This window comes from Dasypus novemcinctus, chromosome 31 (assembly GCF_030445035.2).
Source record: "Dasypus novemcinctus isolate mDasNov1 chromosome 31, mDasNov1.1.hap2, whole genome shotgun sequence".
Classification (NCBI taxonomy): Eukaryota; Metazoa; Chordata; class Mammalia; order Cingulata; family Dasypodidae; genus Dasypus; species Dasypus novemcinctus.
The window spans coordinates 9,167,589-9,188,540 of NC_080703.1; the positions used below are offsets into that span (position 1 = coordinate 9,167,589).

The 20,952-nt window shown below is 40.3% G+C and overlaps 1 long non-coding RNA gene across 1 annotated transcript; it reads right to left on the reverse strand.

The window, feature by feature from the left end:
* Positions 1–5,241: 5,241 nt before the first annotated feature.
* LOC131277018 (uncharacterized) lies at positions 5,242–18,756 on the reverse strand. The gene is made up of 3 exons (XR_009184212.2): positions 18,597–18,756; positions 8,975–9,092; positions 5,242–6,479 (listed from the first exon to the last, which is right to left on the reverse strand). It is a non-coding gene; the product is annotated as an uncharacterized lncRNA (long non-coding RNA).
* Positions 18,757–20,952: the final 2,196 nt, after the last annotated feature.

The following is a 20,952-nucleotide window of genomic DNA, read 5'->3' on the forward strand; positions in this document are numbered from 1 at the left end:
CCGCATAGGGGTGCCCATGTACAAGGAATGCATCCCACAAGGAGACCCACCCAGCATGAGAAAAGTGCAGCCCACCCAGGAGTGGCACCTCACACATGGAGAGCTGATGCAGCAAGATGATGCAACAAAAAAGAGACACAATTTCCCAGTGCTTCCTGATAATGCAAGCAGACACAGAAGAACACACAGCAAATGGACAAAGAGCAGACAATGGGGAAGAAAGGGAGAGAAATAAATAAATCTTTGAAAAAAAAACAACAAAAAACCCATGTATTTGTGTGTGATTTTAATCAAAATCAATTAATCTATAATGATTTATAAGATTTTTGGTAATTAAAGCACTGCTGGAAATCTAGTTAAGAATTACATGTTAAAATAAAATCCTACTCATCTGGACCTAAAGGAGTGTAACGACACCATTTTTCATGTGCATCGTAAATATTGTTGACATCATAAAAGGGTGTAATACATTAAAAATTGTGTTAGAATTTAAAGGTAAAATTACATTTACATTTAAGTTGCCAATTTATAGCAAGTTGATTGTATAATCATATTTTATACAATTTTATTTTCTGGTTAGAGAAAAGAAATGTACTAATACAATCAATTCATTGTTTATTTTGCTGGTCAAATAATTCCTGGAAAAACTTTTCTAGTATCATACTCTGAAAATAAAACTGACACTCTGGTACAATTAATATTTCTTTTTCAACATATTAAGTTGACCAGTTATAAAATACAAGCCCATTAGTAGGCTGGTAGTGATTTTTTTTTTCCCCAAGAAGAGAAGCATATTCCCTCAAGAGTCCTAACAGTTGCTTTTCCAAAGGGGAAAGTGGAAATGATATAAATTACAGTACAAATTTCAATATGAACTCTGTAACATTGTTGTTGGCTGGATCATTTTATTTCATTATGTTGAAACCTCATATTGGTAATGAAATCTCTGAAACTGAAAAAGCAAGAAAATACTTAGCTAAATTCTGGATTTTCTAAAGTAAAAGAAATAATTAGATGATTGTAAAGAAATTAATATGGTGTGAAAATTTTCATACCTAAGGAATTTGTTACAACCAAATATTAATTAGGGAAGGCAAAGTTTATTTTTAAATATTAATTTGGGTAGCTAAATAAATGTATAGAAATTGTCTGAATTCAAAAAATGTGCATATGCACACACAGATCTCCAATGCCCTTGTATGTAAATTTCTGCTGTACCTAAAGCATGTTTGTAAACCTTGTACCAAGTTTTATATAAAAAATGTATATATCATCCATTTATAGCATTTCTGAGAGTAAAACAGAACTGTTAATAGCAGTGGAAGAAGTGGTATAAATGGATATGGTGTCTGTGGTCACATTACCTATATCCATATTGGCAGCCATCAGCAAACCTGTATTTTGATCTATGTCTGTGTCTATGTCAATGTCAATGTCTATATCTATATATCTATGTCATCTATCTATATCTATCTTTATCTAAATGTATCATCTATATAATTTTTATTTTTATATTTTTACATCTACATCTGTTTTTATTGATATGTCTATATCTATATAAAACCATCTGTAGATATTCCTCTTACCTTCTTTATCTTAATTGCCTCCCTTCTTATCCTCCTATGCCTTGTTAATATTATCATTTCACTTTTCCTCTTCTTTAACTTTGATTTCCATTAACGCTACATTTCTCCATGTCATCCCTTTTCATGTGACCATATGCATTCTCATTTCCACCTGTCCCTTTAATTAGATCATTTGCATATTTGTACCTCTGACCTTAGTTATCTAATTTGAGAATGTTATTTTTATGTCAGCATGTTCAACACAGAAATTACCATTTTCTACCACATGCAAACACGCACAGAACTTCTTATAGATTACCCTCTATTTTTAATACTATCATTGTTTCCTAGCTACCCAGTTTAAAATTGCCAAAATTAGGCTCTTCTTTTTCATGAAGATTACCACTTGCATTCATTATGAATAGAAACCTGTCACTTCTGACTTAATGTTACTCACCATTTTCTCCTGATTTTCTCATTCTGTCACCTTAGAAATCAAAATCTTCTCTATGGATCACTATATATGTTATACACAATTTCAAACCAATAAAAATATTTAATCTTTTCCACAGTATGCCTCAACTCTGTGCATAGTTACTTTCCAAAAAATGTCCCCAGGCTCGTGATCACATTTAATTGTGTTCCTCTGTAAAAGGTATTATACACCTATTCTGCATTTCTTCACTATTTATACTCTAGCATTCAATATCTTCTCCCTTCCTATTAACCACCTCCTGTCCATTCTTTATGAATAAGTGAAGTGATCGCATTACTAGTTAGTGTGCTTATATTGCTAAGAGTCTCACTGCTCTTTATTCATCTGGATTGACATTGATCTTTTAGCCATCTTCCAAGCTTTATCAAATAATAGCATTTTCATATGGAGGATTCCCTCAAAATCTAGAAGCTAGAATCAATTTGATATGACATAATATAGGCTCATGTAGATTTTCCAAAATTGGCAATGTCCCACTATGTGTCTTCTAAAACTTTCCATTGTCATTCATAGAAATAATTCCTCAAATAAATGTTACTTAAATTTTGGTAGAGTGGATAAATCCATACACACTTGAAGAAGGAAATAAAGTAATAAGCATATATATTGCTATTTGTATTTATACCTGAAATGAAAATATCAAATAAAATTCCAATTTTATGAAATCCTCATGGGATTTGTTAAATGAAATACATAAAATTAAGTTGTGGCCATTTAATATTACTTATGAATTCCAAGAAGAGATACTGATCATGTTTTTAAACTAGTCTATTCTTCTGGGAGTGACTCAACTTTGTATTAAATTTAGAGTGTCACTTTTACTTTATTAAATCAAGACTAGAGCTCTGATTTAACCATGTTATTAGAGTGTAACAGCATTGACTCCCAACCCCCTTGGTGGGCTGATAAAACAGACTCTCACATGGAAGTAGATTCACAGGACAACACAAAGACAGGAGGGAAAAAGACAGAGAACTTAGTTTTGATGCTGGAGACTGGGAGAGAGATGAGTCATTCACTTGACAGTTTACAGCTGACCTTGTGAAAAGACCAGAGTAGCTGAACCTGGGAAAGAAATGAGACCCAGGAAGAGAGACAAGACTTCCAGCCTGCAGCTGAGATCAAAAGAAGCTGGGCCCACAGAAACGTAAGAGAAAGAGGGAGGCTGAACCTTTGCAGACATTGCCCGCCATCTTGCATCAAAACCTGGCAACATACTATGGGTTAGAAAGTACTCCTTATGGTACCTTGAGTTGGACTCTTTAGGGCCTTGTAACTGTAAGATCCTACCAAAAGAAATATCCTTCATAAATTCCAACAGATTTCTGGTACTTTGTATCAACACCTCTCTGGCTGATGAATACCTAAGTAAAATCTTAAAAATCACCCAACTTTTCTATTCAGATTCTTGAAATGTAGGTTGATCAGCCTTGCACCAAATGGAACTGAGAATTTTCTTGTGACTTCAAAAATTTGAATACACTCCATAGTATTTAAGAAGGCCCAGAGTCTCACCATAAAATATTTGAAATATGTAGGATACCACACAAAACTACTTGAAATATAAAGAAACAAGGCAAACTTCAACATGTAAAGGAAAAGAACATTTTTAAAAATATTGATACTAAGGGGACATAAATGTTGGAACTATATGACCAAGAATTTAAAGCAGCAATTATAAAAAATGCTTAAATAAAGACAAACATTTTTTAAATTAATAGAAATTAGAAAAACTGAGGAGAAACAGGAGGAATCAAAGTGGAATTTTGGACCTGGAAAAATACATTAACTAAGTTTTTAAAAAATACAATTAGGCTGCAAAATAATATGGAGATTACAGGGGAAATGTCAGAATATTGGAGACAATTAAATGGAAATCATTGAATCTTAACAACTGAGATGCAAAGTACCCAAAAAATATTTAAGTGAACAGAATCTTAAAGACCTGTGGGGCAATAATAAAAGGTCTTACATTCATATCACAGGAAGCCCAAAAGGATAGGAGAAATAGTCCAGTGGGGGGAAAATTGAAAGATCTATGGCTTTAATGTCCCCAGTTTAGGAGAAAGAAAAACAATTATCCTTTCCAGGAGCTAAAGGAGTTTTAACCAAGGATGAAACTGAAGATATACACACCTAACACATCATAATAAATCCTCCATATTCTAAAGAAAAAGGAAAACTTTTTGAAAGCAACCAAAGATAAATGACATATAAGTAGGACCAATGTTTCAAATGAATGTGATACTCATCAGTACCCATGGAGGCCAAAAGGAACTGGAAACAAAATGTTTAAAAGCTGAAAGAAAATAATGGTTAATCCAGAATTTTTGTAAGCAAAAATATCCTTCAGGAATGTGAGTGTTAATTTCATGGATTAAATTGCCAAAGATATTGTGTCCAATTATTTGATCCAACACTGGTTTACTTAGTTACTGTGAAGTTTTATTGTTGATGGGATTTGCATTACAATTAGTTAATTGCATTCATAATTAACAAAGAAATATTGCCTTTAGCAATTTGGGGTTATCTCCTCATCCATCTGTTTGAGGTTTTACAAGTGAGAATTGTGGGTTCTATCCCTGCCTCAACAGCAATGCAGGTTTTGCTGGAATTTCCAGCCAGGCATTTTCCCCTGGGGTATTCAGACTAAGGGTTTCAACATCACCAGAGAATCCAGATAGGACTTTGCTCTGTGAGGTTAGACTTTCCAACCTCCCTGTTGTTTCTGGAGTATCCTAATACAGGAATGAAGTGAAATCATGATACTGTCAGATAAAGTAAAACAGAGGAATTCATTGCTAGCACACTGGTAACATAATGGCTAAATAAGTTATCAAAACAGAAGGAAAATGATACCAGAAAGAATACTGGAAAATCTTTGAAAAAAGAAAGGCAATAGAAATGCTACATCTGTGTGAATATAATAGATATTATTCTTCCTTGAGTCCTTAAATATATTTTGGATGTTGAAGCACAAAAAAAATACTATTGTCTCATCAGGTTGATAATGGATATAAACCTTAAAACTTAAGACCAGTAAAACCAAAAATGAGAATGCAGCTATCAATATGTTGGAAAAATTTCTACATTCCACTTTAAATGGTAAAATATTGATTCTAAAATGAATGAAAATTAAAATATATAGTTGTGGTAAGAAAAATATCTTAAAATGATCCACCATAATTTTTTTTTAATTTTAAAAAAATTCATTGAAGTATATCATTCATACATATACATAAACAATAAGTGTACAGTAATAGCTGTGAAATTACAAAACATATATAACATCATACAGAACTCACTGTTAAACATTTTTAACTAATGATTAAAGAGCATTGTCAAAATATTACTATTAACCAAAGCATTTTCCCCAACCCACCCTATTATCTTTTTATCATTTGTATATGAACATACATGAACAATAAGTGTAGAGAAAAAATTGTGAACTTACAAAGCAAATATGCATAACATCATACAGGGGTCTCATACATCAACCCTCTGCCAACACCTTGCATTGTTGTGAAATGTTTGTTACAAATTATGAAAGAATATTGTCAAAATCTTACCACTAATTATAGTCCTTATCCTACATTTGTTGTATTTTCCCCAACCCACCCTATTATTTTTTTAAATATATTTTTATGACAAGTTATAAAACAATCATGCACATGTGCAGAATTCCCAAGCAACAGCCCTCTATCAACACACCACACTGTGGGATGCACCATAAATTTTATGTTCTAATGTACAGAACATGGTAATGTGAATGAGCACTCTTATGTTTATGCTATATAAGGTACAGTTGACCTTAAAATAGGAATATCATCTGGAATTATCTACTGGCTGCAATCTATTGCATGGGCCCTCAAAAGTAGAGAGCTTTCTGTAGCTGGTGGCCAAAGGGGAAGTCAGAAATATATGCTATATGAGAAAGACTCAGCACAATGATGCTGACTTTGAAGATATATGTGGCCACTTGAGAAGAAATGCAGGTGACTTTATTATTTTTTTAAAAGATTTATTGATTTAATCCCCCCCACACATTGTCTGTTCTCTGTGTCTATTTGCTGCATCTTGTTGTCTTGTTTCTTTGTCCGTTTCTGTTGTCGTCAGCAGAACAGGAAGTGTGAGTGGCACCATTCCTGGGCAGGCTGCACTTTCTTTCATGCTGGGTGGCTCTCCTTATGGGGTGCACTCCTTGTGCATGGGGCTTCCCTACGTGGGGGACACCCCTGTGTGGCACAGCACTCCTTGCACGCATCAGCACTGTGCATGGGCCAGCTCCACACTGGTCAAGGAGGCCCGGGGTCTGAACCACGGACCTCCCATATGGTAGATGGATGCTCTAACCACTGGGCCAAGTCCATTTCCCAGCAGGTGACTTTAAAGAGCCAAGTGAGGCCCTAATTGAGAACCTGCAAAGAAACACACACAACCATCTCTGAAAGGTGGGTTCTGACAAAAACTTGAATGACATTGGAAGCAGATTTTTGCAGAGAATTTCCAGCAAGAAACATAATCCTGAAGACCCCCTGATTTTGTCCTTGTGTGATTATGAGCAGAAAATTCAGGGACATTGTACCTTGACTTTTGACCCTGAAACCTGACAACAGTGTGATAATTTGTTTTGGCTTACATCACTAAATTTGTGATATTTTTAGCATATCAATAGAAATAGATGCAACAGTAATGCCTAGAACATTTTGTAAAATTATACAAAAACTTATATAATTTTTTTTTTAAATAGAGAGGAAGATGTAATTGTTGGAGAAAAATGACACTCACTGGGACACAGAGACTGATATGATCACAGACAGAGAATTTATTGAGAAGCTCTCTCAATGGAGGGAGTCTGAAGAACAGACTTCAGCCCAGTCCTGGAAGGGGGGTTTGAATTTATACAGAACTTTCCAAGGTGGGGAAATGATAGTCGGTGGGAGGAGGTCAAGGGTCTGAGTGAGATACAGGGGCCAATAGGAAGTCCTAGAGGTGAAAATTTTCCCTGATATGGCTAGAGGGTAGTGGGTTAGGGAGTTAGGTTTCTTGGAATGCTGAAGGAGTGGGTGTTCCTTTGATATGCAGGAAGGAAATATTTTTATCTCCCATTGATGTGCAGTTAGTAAAGGACTTTATCTCCTCCCTTTATTTCCATCTCTACATGGTTTCTTTGTTCAATCTTTGGGGAAATTGAGGGAATGTGTATCAGGGGGAACTGAGCTATAGCTTGTTAATTATTGCAAACCTCTAACATTCCTAACTCTTTGTTTATTTGTATGTATATTGGGGGACCTGGGTACTGGGGAATATGATACTGGGCAGGACAGGAGGGTGAGGGAATTTGAGGTGTTGGTTCAATCTGGCTACTTCTTGCTATCAAGGGGTGGAGAAAAGAATTTCCCTTCCATCCTGTACAGTGGGCTGTGGTTTCAGATCTTGCAAGGGTTGATATTTTTTTCACGCAGCAGAAAGATGGCATTTATGTATTCCTGGGTTGTTAACTGTATGATTCGGTGTGTGAATCAGATAAGAAGCTGTATGAGACAAGGACCAAAAAGAAGCAGCAATATTATTAGTAATGGTGTTATAATGGGTAAAAGAATTGATTTTAAGGGTGAAGAAAAATAAGAAAGGAATGAAGATAGCCATGATTGATTTCAATAGTTATTATTTGGGGGCTCTCTGAACAATGTCTGTTTTCTTTCAAGACTTTAAGATTTTCTTCTATCTGACAAGTTTTGTAAATGTAAAAAAAAAGTTTCATTTATGATTGCACAAGTGCCTAGTACATCCTGCTGGATTAGGGACAGGGGTGGGGTTTGGGGTCATCGGTTATCTGTTATTGGGGTAGGGGAGACTTAAAATTTTCATCTCTTTTTGATATGGTTGAGTGGAGAGGGAGAGAAGGAAGGCATTGTGAGATTCTGTTGTTTGGTCCTCTTTTGATGTTGAGATATTTTGGCTTCTGGTTTGGCAGCTGGCACTATATTTTTGCAGCAGAAGATCATGTACATGATCATGGGTGACATCTTGGATGGCTGTGTGGATAAATTGAGTTATTACATGGAAGATGTGAGGACCTGCTGGTAGGAGGAGAATGAGAGCTATAATTGTGGTAAGGATAGGGATTAATCAGGAAATTAAGGGTGGGCTGTGAGGTTATTGCCTTCAGGAGTCTGAGGAGATGGAATAATAAGATTATACATTCAGCATTAAACATTAATGGCATTAATGGTTAACAGTGAAATTAAATGATTTGATGGGTTTACACACATAAAGTTTAATTGGAATAGGTTTCATAACAGTGTTTTTGAGTGATTTTTTCATGGGTTTAAGATTCCCAACAAGCAGAGCTGCATAGACCAGTACAGTGATCTGAATGACCACATTTTTCCAGTTTATATAGTTTGAGGCATAGGCAGCAATAATATATTATTATGTCCCTTTTGGGCTTGGAGCCGCTGGCACTTTAACTTGTAATTTAGACAGTCCATTGTTGTAAGGATTCAGTTACAAGGTTACAAGAGTCCCCTTGCAGTGTCTGCAGCACTGAAGGCATACCTTGCCTCGTCTGAGAGAGGGAGGGGACCAATGTAATCCACTTGCCATTGAGCTATTGGAGTCTGAGCTAGCCAGTATGTCTTATCCAGAGGTGCAATTGTCACAGTCTTTGGAGTGATCATGATGGACACTTGTAGGTGATGTTCATGAGCTCCTAGTGAATGACAGGCAATTGGACCTGCTGGTCTAGACACCACAAGGTCTGGTATCCATGATATTTGCTTTTTCCATGGAGCCACTCTGCTGCTTTTTTGGTTTCAATGGTATGACTCTGGATTTTCACAAGGGCATCTGCCTTAACAGTCCCAAGAGAGATGTTAGAGGAGGGGGAAGGGACATGATAGACAGTTACCTGTCACTGCTGGCAGGCGTTCCAGATGTTTTTCCACAGATTTTTCTTCTCCACAGAGGGCAGCTCACAGCAGTTCATTGTTCTTGGTTTGCACTTTGGTTTCTTCTCACAATTGTGACTAAAATGCAAGTGGTTTTGTTTAGAAAGTTGCCTCTGCCTCAAGCTCCACCCAAAGCCAATATTGGTACTGGCTACATCCAATTTACAGGGTAAGTAAAGATCCACTCCTTTACTGCTTGAACCTGTGTTATTGTTTTAAAAGCAGCCTGCTGGGGGGAGGCTTTCATTTCCATGAACAACTTTTCCTGATTAACACATATAATGGTTTTAATATCTGAGCAAAAGGAGGGATGAAGGGTTTTCAGTAACCCAATACTATGAGAAAACATTATACTTCATCAGTTAAAACAGAGGGTACAGTTTTTGTTTTACTTAACTAAACACCATTTAAGAATATGATAGACAGGACTTTGTAGCTTGTCCTAATTGTTTGCCTCTCAGCCTCTTAAAATAAACCAGTTGTTTTATTTTAGGACAAAATTATTATCTTTTTCCTTAACAAAACACATTCTATACATCCTACATAGATAAGTTACTAAAATGATTTTGGAAACTGTCTTAAAGCAAATTTTTTATAACAAACAATTATCATGATTACATTAATTAGCAGGTATTTTAGCAGTGCAGGAAAAACTATTTTTATCATTATTTTATGAAAACTCAAGATTTCCAATGGAATTAAAATTATTTTTTCCTATTACTACTGTAATATGCAGATTGTGGTGGCTTTTAATCAATTCAGTTTCTGTTTAATAATGATTTTTATAATCAGTCATTTGAATATTTCAGTTAAAGCAATGCTTTTACAAACTTTTTATAACTATTCATAACTGCATAGAGTATAGTTACTTCATTTCAAGACAAATTCTGCCCTCACAGAACACATTCCCTTACTCAATGCTACCACAATACCTTTTACAACTTGCCATATGCATTCAAATTTTGTCTTGCATACTTTCATTCAGATTTTATGAAAATCAGCCATTTATCTTAGGGCAAAACACACCTTCTTGAACAAACTTAACAAATTTAAGTCAGCATTCCTACAACTTTTCACTTTTTAAAATATCTTACATTTCATTTGAGTTTAGGCAAGAACCATCTTTTATGAAGAGATTTGTAGCAATTTCATCAGTCAAGACTTACAATTTTTATCACTTTAAAGATTTTATTAGCATTCATACCTATTTATTAATATAAGTGCTTGTTTAATTTTTGGCCATTTGAATAGAGTTCTTTTAGGAATTAATATTACCATATGGAGGTATTAAAATATACACAAGCAGTGAACAAACACAAAAATAATTATGGCAAACAGACAGAAACATAAAGTTTAATAATTTGACATTACTGTTACTTCTTTGGTATGGCTATTTTTACTGCTTTTAAGATTTATTTTGGAATCAGTATTGCTTGTAATATACAACTTTGTTTTTGAAAACATGTTTACTAGTAATTAGCAACAGTTAGGAATATTTGAGCATGATAAATGCAATTAAACTTTAACAGTTTAGTTAAATATTTAGTGCATATATTTTGCATTATTACCTTTTAGGAATATACTTAGACTTAGGAGTCAGCTGAAAGCTTACTTGCAAGAGGGGAGCAATTGTAGGTTAAGGAAGGTTATTAGGGACAGCTGGTTATTGGTAAGATGCAAGGGATCAGAGGAACAGGATCTGAGAAGGTGTTTAATTAGAGAGAGATCAGATTGAGAAGGGGATGTGCTTTCTGCTTCAGCCACTTCCTGGAGAGGGAGGACAGGAGCTGGGGAAGGAGCCTCCAGAGTGGGGAGTTGGGTGTGAGAGTGGTGGTGGGTGGGGAGAAGGGAGCAGGTTTACAGGGAGATGTGGGGGCACTGGAGGAGGATGGAGTAAGTTGGAGTGTGATTGGAGGGATCTGAGTTGGGAGAAGGGCTTTCTGTGTGTGGAAGGCAAGGAGAGGTGCGGAGGGGAGGCAAGCTCCAGCTTCTGCACCTGTATGAGGAGGGGAGAATGTTGGGGAGGAAGGCAGTGAGGGCCAGAGGGGGAAGAAAGGGAGTCAGAGAATGAGGAGGGTGGGGGGTGGATGTGATGTCCAAGGAATATATGGAGGAGATGCAGGAACAGTCTGATCAGCAGGATTAAAGTTGAGGCTTGGGGGGTAATTGGGGGGCAGAAGGATGAAGAAGAAAGCTTTTGAAGAGGTTTATGTGTGAAAGAAGAACATGATTGATGGGGAAGGGGTAGATACAAAGATGAGAGAAGACCTGAACATAAGGAATCTCACATGTCTGCCACTGCTCTGGATAAAGTCCTTTAAGTCTTAGAGAAGTTGGGAATTAAAAAGTGTGTTTTTTTCACCATTGACTTTCATTGTCCAATCGGTATTGTGGCACACAGAAGTTGAATAGAAAATGAGTTTTTTGGGTCTGATGTCTCCTTTCAGGTACAGGGTTTAAGGTTGTGAAGGAGACAACCTATTGGCATGGTTTGGGGGGACCAAACTTGAATTCCCCATTTTAGTTGGCCTGGGTGAGACTAAGGATCACTAGGACAGGGGAGATTCTGAGTGAGACAGGCATCCCTGAATCAGTCAGATATCCTCAAGGAAATGGGAAACTGCACTTGGAGCCAGACATCTCCAGAGCCAAGGGGTTTCTTCCCACAAGGATGCAGGCATACCACTCACTGTGGCCCTTGGGGAATGGTGAGGATCCTGACCTAGTGCTAGGTTTTCCCAGTAGGTTGTCCTGGACAGCGGAAAAAGAGAGACAGCAGGATCCTCTGGTGGAGAAATCCTTAACTCACCAGCCTAGATTCAATGTCCAGTGTTGGATGGGTGTTCAGTGAGATTCTTCACTAGTCAACCAGTCTCAACATGACCCTGCCCTGGGTTTTCTGCACCAAATGTTGGAGAAAATGGCATTCACTGGGACACAGAGACTGATATGACCACAGGCAGAGGATTTATTGAGAAGCTCTCCCAATGGGGGGAGTCTGAAGAACAGACTTCAGGCCCCCCACCAGCAGGGCGAGGGTCTGAAGAGACACTTCAGCCCATTCCTGGAAGGGGGATTTGAATCTATACAGAACTTTCCTAGGTGGGGAAATGATAGTTGGTGGGAGGGGGTTGAGGGTCTGAGTGAGGTGCAGGGAGGAATAGGAAGCCCTAGAGGTGAAAGTTTTCCCTGATATGGCTAGAGGGTAGTGGGTTAGGGAGTTATGGTTTCTTGGAATGCTGCAGGAGCAGATGTTTCTTTGATCTATAGGGATTAAAGGGTTTCTTTATCTCCCTTTGATATGCAGGTAGGAAAGGTCTTTATCTCCCTTTACTCCTGTCTGTATGTGGTTTCTGTTTAATCTGTGGGGAAGTGCCAGCCCATAGGCTCATGGGGGAAGGGGTTAGCCTTTCCCCAATGCATATGAGGGGAAACTGAGCTACAGCTTGTTAATTATTGCAAACCTCTAACAAATCTTAACCACCCTAGCACAGTGATGTGAAGACAACATTCCCCCTAACCTTTGGCATACAGGCTCAACCTTCTCAGAGCAATGAGTTGACCACCTGCCTTCCCTAATCCATGGGGTACAGGTCCACCCCTCTCAGACCTGTGGGGTGCTGACCTTAACCACCCTAATCCTTGGGGAATGTGCTCCACCCTCTCTGTACCCTGGGGCAGCAAAACTCTCCCAGAACTTCAGACAGAAACATCCATCTTCTTCCACTGCTGGGGCAAACTCAGCCTCTCTGTACACATGGGTGGGATTCCTCTCTTGGCCCAAGGTGATGTCCCAATTTCAGTTCTCAGGTTGCATGGTTTTCCTCTTAAGCTCTTTCTCCTTCAATCTCTCCTTTCCATGTCCTTTTTATTCCAGGCTGACAGTGGTTTTGTTCATACAGCTCTCTCAAAAACCTTGTTGGGGGAAACGGACTTGGCCCAGTGGTTAGAGCATCCGTCTACCACATGGGAGGTCCATGGTTCAAACCCCGGGCCTCCTTGACCCATGTGGAGCTGGCCCATGTGCAGTGCTGATGCGCGCAAGGAGTGCCCTGCCACACAGGGTGTCCCCCGCGTAGGGGAGCCCCATGCGCAAGGAGTGCACCCTGTAAGGAGAGCCGCCCAGTGCAAAAGAAAGTGCAGCCTGCCCAGGAATGGCACCACCCACACTTCCTGTGCCGCTGATGACAACACAGAGAACAGACAACTGGGGGAGGGGGGAATTAAATAAATAAATAAATCTTTAAAAAAAAACAAAACAAAAACCTTGTTGGTTTAGCATGCAGGAAGCAGGGGTCCAAGCCATCAGCAGTAAGACTTCCCACATGTCTTTCTGAAATAAGTGCATCTTCAATCCTTATTTACAAGTTCCAAGTTTAGTTAAGTCCTCCAGTGGGGCACTTTCATCTGGGGGCTTGATTTCCAGAAGCTTGGAATTTCCAGATCAGTTTCTGTTTTCTTTGTGCCCTACAGTTCAGGCCTCAGTATCTCTCTCTCATCTAGGATTTTGCTATAAGCTGTAAGCAGAAGCCAAGCCATATTCTCCGGCTCTACTTTGGAAATTTCTTTAGCTAAATGCCCAGGCTCGCCATTTTCAAATTGTGCCTTCCATTAAACACCAGGAGTTAATCTTGCTGAGTTCTCTGCAACTTTTAAAACAGGAATTACCTTTCCTCCAGTTTCCAGTAATAGTTTTATCATTTACTTCAAAGGCATCATAAAAAGTCTCTTTAGTATCCATATTGTTATCAATAGTCTCTTCAAATCATTGTAGGTCTTTTCTTCCAAGCATCTCACAATTCCTCCAAAAAATACCCCTTATCCATTTATAAAACCGTTCCAGCATTTCAGTAATTGCAAAAGCACTTCCCCACTCCTCAGTACCAACTTCTGTATTAGTCATCCAAAGGGGTGCTGATGCAAAGTACCAGAAATTGGTTGGTTTTTATAAAGGGTGTTTATTTGGGGTAGGAGCTTACAGATAGCAGGCCATAAAGCATAAATTACTTCCCTCACCAAAGTCTATTTTCACCTGCTGGAGCAAGATGGCTGCTGACATCTGTGAGGGTTCAGGCTTCCTGGGTTCCTCTGGGCTCAGCTCCTCTGTTTTCTGCACAAGGTTAGCTGGAGGCTATTAAACAAATGGCTCTGTCTCTCTTGCTGGGGCTCCAGCTTCAGCATCAACTCCAACATCAAACTCCAACATTAAAAGCCCTTAATTCTGTCCATTGACATGCCTTTTATCTGTGAGTCCCCACCCACCAAAGGGGACTTTAGCACAAGCAGTTTGCATAATTACTTAATCAAGTAAACCTATGAATCCAATTTAATCTAATATACCCAGAGGAAGATCAGTTTACAAACATAATCCAATATTTCTTTTTGGAATTCATCAATAATATCAAACTGCTATAGCCACCAATTTGAAGAATTACCTACAGTATGACCATGTGGTCTCTGAACCCAGGATGACTTAAAGTTGGATGTCCACTACCCTTTTGAGGTAGTACCTCACCGCCTTTAAGAGCAGACTCCTTCTTAAACCAGACTGCCAGGGTTCAAATCCCAGCTCCCTCAATATAATCTTAGGCAGATTACTTACCCTTTCTGTATCCCCATCTACAAATGGGGATAATACCACCTATCTCTTAGGACTGTTGAGTAAAGGGTTATAAACCTGTGTGCTGTTTGGAGCAAGTAACTTTACTTCAACTTCCCCATCATTTCAAAGGGGTAACACCTCCTTCATGGGGTTATTTGAAAATTAACCAGCTGAGTCTGAGAAATCATTCTCAGTGCCCTGCAAAGAGCCACGCTGGACACCATCTTATGTTGGCACTGTAGTGTAAGCATTACATAGGCCCTCATTTAATTCTCACAGTACAAAAGTTAGAATTTATTCCCATTTTATTTACACATATGAAACCAAGGTGAGATACGTTAAGTAACTTGCCTATTTCGTAAAGTGAGCAGATGGCTAAGCCTCGAATTTTAAATACATGGTATAAAGATTACATTTAACACGGTATCCTTGATTGCTCTCTAGCTGAAATAACTAGCTATAACAGACAATTTTCAGACAATTGAGTCTGAGGGTTAAAGACATCAGGAGACTATTCTTAATTTTGTAGAAATGTGATAGTGGAACTGTGGTTTCACAGTCAGTTTTCTTATCTTTTGAGAAGCAAGCTTAAGTATTTACAGTAAGAGTCTTGATATTTGTAATTTCTTTGAAATGGTTCAGCAAAAATATTTTTTTTTAAAAATGGGAAACTTCATAATCAGGAAAAATATGACTGATGACAAAGCTGCAAATTTATTCTCAGCAAGAAGTCTGTTGCAGAGAAGAGTTCACATGAAGAGCAAAAAAGAAAAGTGAATGTATGTGATTGGTATGTATTCTGAATTAGCACCTCATTCCATATTTCTTATTTTGACTGCAAATTTCCAAACAATTTATAGCACATGATTAAATGCTTTAAAGGCATAAAGTCTGAATAATTTTTAAAAATTCCACTCCTTTGTATAAAAAAACCTACTTTCAATAGCTTGCTGCTGCTCTTTACTTTTTAAATTAAAAAAATATGCAGAATTATAATCTGACATGCATTCTACCTGGAATGGGATCAAAGGAGAATGGTCAGTATATTTTCTATAGGAAAGCTATCTTTTTTAATTTTTAAGGAAATGTTAGGAGATACTGGGGCTTGAGCCCTGAGACCTCATACAAGGGAAGCAAGTGCTCCCCATGAAAGCTGTCCTTTAGGACCATCGATGAGAAAATTAGATAAGCTTTCCTGAATTACAGTGTTTATTAGAGAAGTACTAAATTGAGATTGGAAAGAAAATTAGAAGATGAAATTTTACTAAGCACACTTTTACCAGCTTTATTGCATTCTGTTGCTAAATGTATTTAAGTATCTGTACTTAAAAAAAAATTCACATGGATTATCAAGAAAACCTGTTTTACCTACAGTACAATTATATCTCCCTTTGATCTCCAGTTTACTGTCACTAATTCTCTTTTATAGTTTGATCTGGAAGAAGCTCTGTCTACTTCCAAAAAGGCACTTAGGGAACCTAAGACATAAAATCATTAGAAGAGGAAACAGAAGACCAAAATTCATATAGGGGAAGGGGTAAATAAGTCTAGCAAAAACCGAGGGTAATATGGCTCTGATAATCATTAATTTTAGCGCTGTGCTTTCAGAGATGACAAACAACAACAAAAACAATCCCAGCAAGCTCTGAAACTCACAAAATGAAACCTTCTTCCTGACACGAACATTTAAAAGGAAGTTTTCAGATGGGTTGTTATATAAGAACGTTGGACAATGTAATGGGCAATGTCTACAACAGCTGTTTATAGCCCTTGCAGCCGTTATTTTTTACCCTGGCATTTCATGTCTGTGCCAAGGTCATTACACTAAAAGCAACCCTGAGAAAGGCCTTTTCTGCAGTGGGCTAAGGAGTCAAAGCTTTCTGATTCTCTAGCTGAAGCCAGAACCTGCCTTCAAATGTCCATTCTCTCAACTGGGCTTCTGACAGCAGCGAGGGCAGGCAGTTTATTTCCATGCCAAACGGGCTCTTAGAACCAGGGATGGGGTATTTATTTCTTGGCATCCCAGTTGGAATCCTTTTTGTTTTGGGATACCAAATGGGGCAGCAGGCAAGGTGACATGCTGCCCTGGAAAGGGAGAGGCCCAGCCTGTACTCACAATGGGTGGGGCCAAGGAACCCCCAGTAGGGTCTCAACCAGACTCCAAGGCACCCCAGCCCCAGAAGATGGCAGCTGTCCCTCAGCACAACTTGTGTACGTGGGTACAATCCAGGACAGATAAAATATCTGCAAGGTCCAGCAGCACATTCCTTCCGCCCATGTATCGGCCCTGAAAGGGCAGCTTTTTTTTCATATTACCATTTCAAGACACGGTCTATGAAGGTAAAGCAAGATATCTAAAACAGAAAGACCAGCAGATGCGGCGGGGCTGCGATGACACGTGCACCAGGAGGTATCTTCTCCTGAGGCCAGTATCCAGGCACACCCCGGGTTGCTGCAGTCAAAACTCCCTAGGGACGCCCGGGAAGGAAATTCCCTTTTCCAAACACCAAGAGCAAACATCAAAGGACAAGGGGATATATATATATATATAATGTATATATTTTTTTTAAGTGAGCTTTAGAGGAGTAGAGCAAAACATTGTCACCTGCTGCAGGAGACGCTCTTGAGAGCCTCCCCGTCACCCAACACTGAGTCACTGCCCTCAGTGCTCGCCAGGGGCAAAAGAACCTTGGCCTCCTTAGGTTGCTTCCCGCAGCCCGCACACCCTAGTGCACACATGCGCGGAGCCTCCCTCCCGGCCCGCGTCCCCGCGGCTGCGGACGCGCGCTGTGCGCCCAACTGCTACCTTGCTAGTGGCAGCGCTGAAGGAAAGGAGCCCAGGCAGGCTCCGGATTTATGAAGGGGTAGGGAGGAGGGGAGGGGTATCATGTGACAATAAAAGAGTGTCTCATTCACACACACACACTAGTCGCGGGCGCACGGCCAGCGAACCGCCCTGTGGTTACCGCTCGGACCTCAGGCGGAAGACCAGAGGCGCCGGGTGCGGGGTCGCTGCTCCGGTAGCACCGCGATGGGGAAAGCCTCGGGCTGGGAAGGGAAGAGGCCAAACCCGACCCCGCGCCGCGACGCGGGCAGGAGCCTCCCCTGGGCCCGCGGCAGGCAAAAGGCTCCGGTCCCGGGAGGGCGGCGGCCTCCCTGGGGTTCCCACGGGCGGAGGCCGGGAGCATGGTCCCCCCAGGCCTGCACGCCCCAGGCCTGCACGCCCCAGGCCTGCACGCCCCAGGCCTGCACGCCCCAGGCCTGCACGCCCGGTGCGCGCACGCTAAGACGGACACGCACTCGCCCGCAGCGCCCTGCCCCGCGCGCTCCCGCCCCCTCAGCTGCCCGACTCTGCGGGGCGCGGGTCCCGGGCCTACAAGCGCCGGCACACACTCGCACGCGCCGCGGGACCCTCGGGGCGTCTCAGCACTCGGGCCCGCGCGGGCCCGGGCGCACGCTGACCCTGGCGCAGACTGTGCGGGTCCTCCCCAGGCTCCGCCGTATTTTTAAGAATGAAAATATTGTACGCAAATGACAGCGATTAAAGAAAACGAAATCGCGGAGCCTGGATCCCAGTGGACTCGCGAAGAGGTAGCGACAAGTAGCAGGGGCAAGAGTCAGAAAGTCTCCCTATAAAATCCCACCGACCCGCGGAAGCCGGAGCGGGGGTGTCAGGTCTTCCTCTCCAGCCGCTGAGGATGCGGGTTGGGGGCTGTTAGTCCCCGGAGAGCGCGCGGGGACCGCCTCGAGGTCACCCCTGCGCCTTTGTCCCCCAGCCGCCCCCAGCCCGCCGACCCTAGGCGCCCCTCCAGCCGCAGTTCTGGTCCCCTCTCCACTTCAGCAAGAGAGAGAATCTGGCGCCCCAAGGCCGACGGGCTAGCGAGTCCCCGCAAGCAACGCCAAGTTCACCCCACAAGCGTCCCCACCCGCGCCCCTGGCCCCGACTCCCCACGCTACCCCGCGGGGCAGCCCCGACCCACTTCACCGCCAAACTGGCTCGTCCGGGGGTGTCCTTGTTCTCCGAGAGCCTGCCCCGCGCGGCGGCTCTGCTCCCTTCACCTCCCTTGCGCCTCCCTCCCTTCTCACACCCCGACAGCGCCTGGTGGGGCAGGTGGAGGTGAAGGGGCGTCGCAGCGAGGAGCGGCGCCGCGCGGAGAGGCGAGGCGGGCGGGTGCTCTGGGGGCTCCGCGCGGGCGGAGGGAGCGCGGTTTAGACCCGCGACGGCGGAGGACCCGCAGGGGCGGAAAACGATCGGGCCTCAGAAGGGCCAGGGCGGCCGAGAGCGGGAGGAGAGCGGCGGCCGCGGGGAGGTCGCCCCGGTGGCGCGGGACCAACCGCGCTTCCAGGGAGCAGCTGGCGGCCAGGGTGGTGACCCTGAGAGGCAGTGCAGGGAGCCGGGTCCCCCAATGTACATTTCAATAAAATTTTATTGAAATATGTAATTTATACATAATAAACAATAAGTGTATATGAAAGTTGTGAATTTACACCAAAAATAAGCCCGTCATCATACAAGGCTCCCATACATCACCCCACCACTCAAATCCTGCATTGTTGTGAAACATTTGTTATGAACTATGAAAGAGCATTGTCAAAACATTACTACTAACTGTAACCCATACCTTCTCTTGGTGTGTTTCCCCCCAATCCACCCAGTTATTAACACCCTGTATTAGTATTATATATTTGTTTCAAGCTTTTGGAGAAGTTTCATTTTGTTTACCTGTCATGTTCTCATTTTTTTGGTAGGAGCTTTTATACATTATTCCACATTCTGGATTATCATTTTCTAACTTACTGATGTCTTAAAGAAAATGAATTCTTAATTTTTATATAGTCCCATTTATTAATTTTAATTAAAAAGTTTAATCTGGCTTGTTCACAAAATCCTTACCACTTTAAATCACAAATTACATTTTATATCATTTTACTAAAATCTGTATTTTTAATTAATTCATCTATTTATTTTTACCTATACCTTTTATAATTTCAATCTATTTGGAACTGATGTTGGTTTTTTGTATGAGACTGGAATTCTGAATTTTTTTCATTGTGGGTAACCACTTCACAAATTACCATTTATTAAAAAGGCCATCATTTGACACACTGCACCACACTGCCTGCTTGTTTATAAATCAGATGGTTGCATAATTGCGGGTATGCTTTCAAACTCCTTAGCCTGTTAGGCTAATTACTTCATTTACCCTTGTGCCACTAACATGCTCTCTAATAAACAGATCCTGTAAGAGTTCTTCATACTTGGTGACTTAAGTCCTGCCACTCAGTTCTTCTAATTTAAGTTAGCTTTCACACTTCTTGGCCCATTGGTTACGAACTTAGAATTTATTTGTTAGTTACTCACGTTAATAAACCCTGCACTCCTAAGAGGAATTATATTTAATACATGAAAAAATTTGGAGTTAATGGAATTTTAACAATTATATTCTATATAATATATGCCACCATTTATTAAGATTTCTTTAACTTCTTTCAATAATAGTTTGTAGTTGCCAATGTAAGGGTTTTAAACACATTTTATGACTCTTATTTGATAGCTTCATTGGTGTTGTAAATTGTACCTTCTTTAAATTTTATCTTTTGTTTGTTTCCAGAATATGGAGATACAAATGATTTGTTATTGACCTTCCAGCCAATTTGTAATGAGCTATGGATTATAGGTTTTGAAATTTCTAAATATACAGTTACATTATTTGGAAATAGTGACAATTTTATGTCTTCCTTTTTATGTGCTATTTATTACTTGTATTAATTTCTTGGATAACTGAGTCACAACAGTACAAATGAAATAGCAATGATGGCAGCAGTCATTCCTGTATTGAATATCAGGTGGAAAGTTTTCAAAATCCCAACATGCTTATAATGTTGGAAACAAGTTTTATTATAGGTATTCTTTGTGAGATTAAGGATAGTCTATTTCTAGGTTTCTAAAAATGGTTTTTCACTGATTGGGCTGGATTTCATCAAGTGCTTTTCCACATTAGTTGAGATGATAATAGGTTTTTCTCTTTTATTTCTGTTAATTTAGTGAGCTACATTGAATGCTTTTACAAAAGTTAAGCAACATCGTATACCTGGACTGATTCTCCTTTTTATTATTATCCATTTAGTATTTCTCTAGGTTCACATTTTGTTGTGGATTTTGCTTCCATGTCCTTTAGAAAGAATGTTCCCTTAGTTTCCATTCAGGGAGTTAGCATCCTAGTTTACTATTCTATAGAGAATTCTGTTCAACATTGATAGTGAGTACTCATGAGCTAGAGCTCTATGACTATAAACGTGTTATAGAAACCTAGCTTCCTTCCATTGTAGTTTATA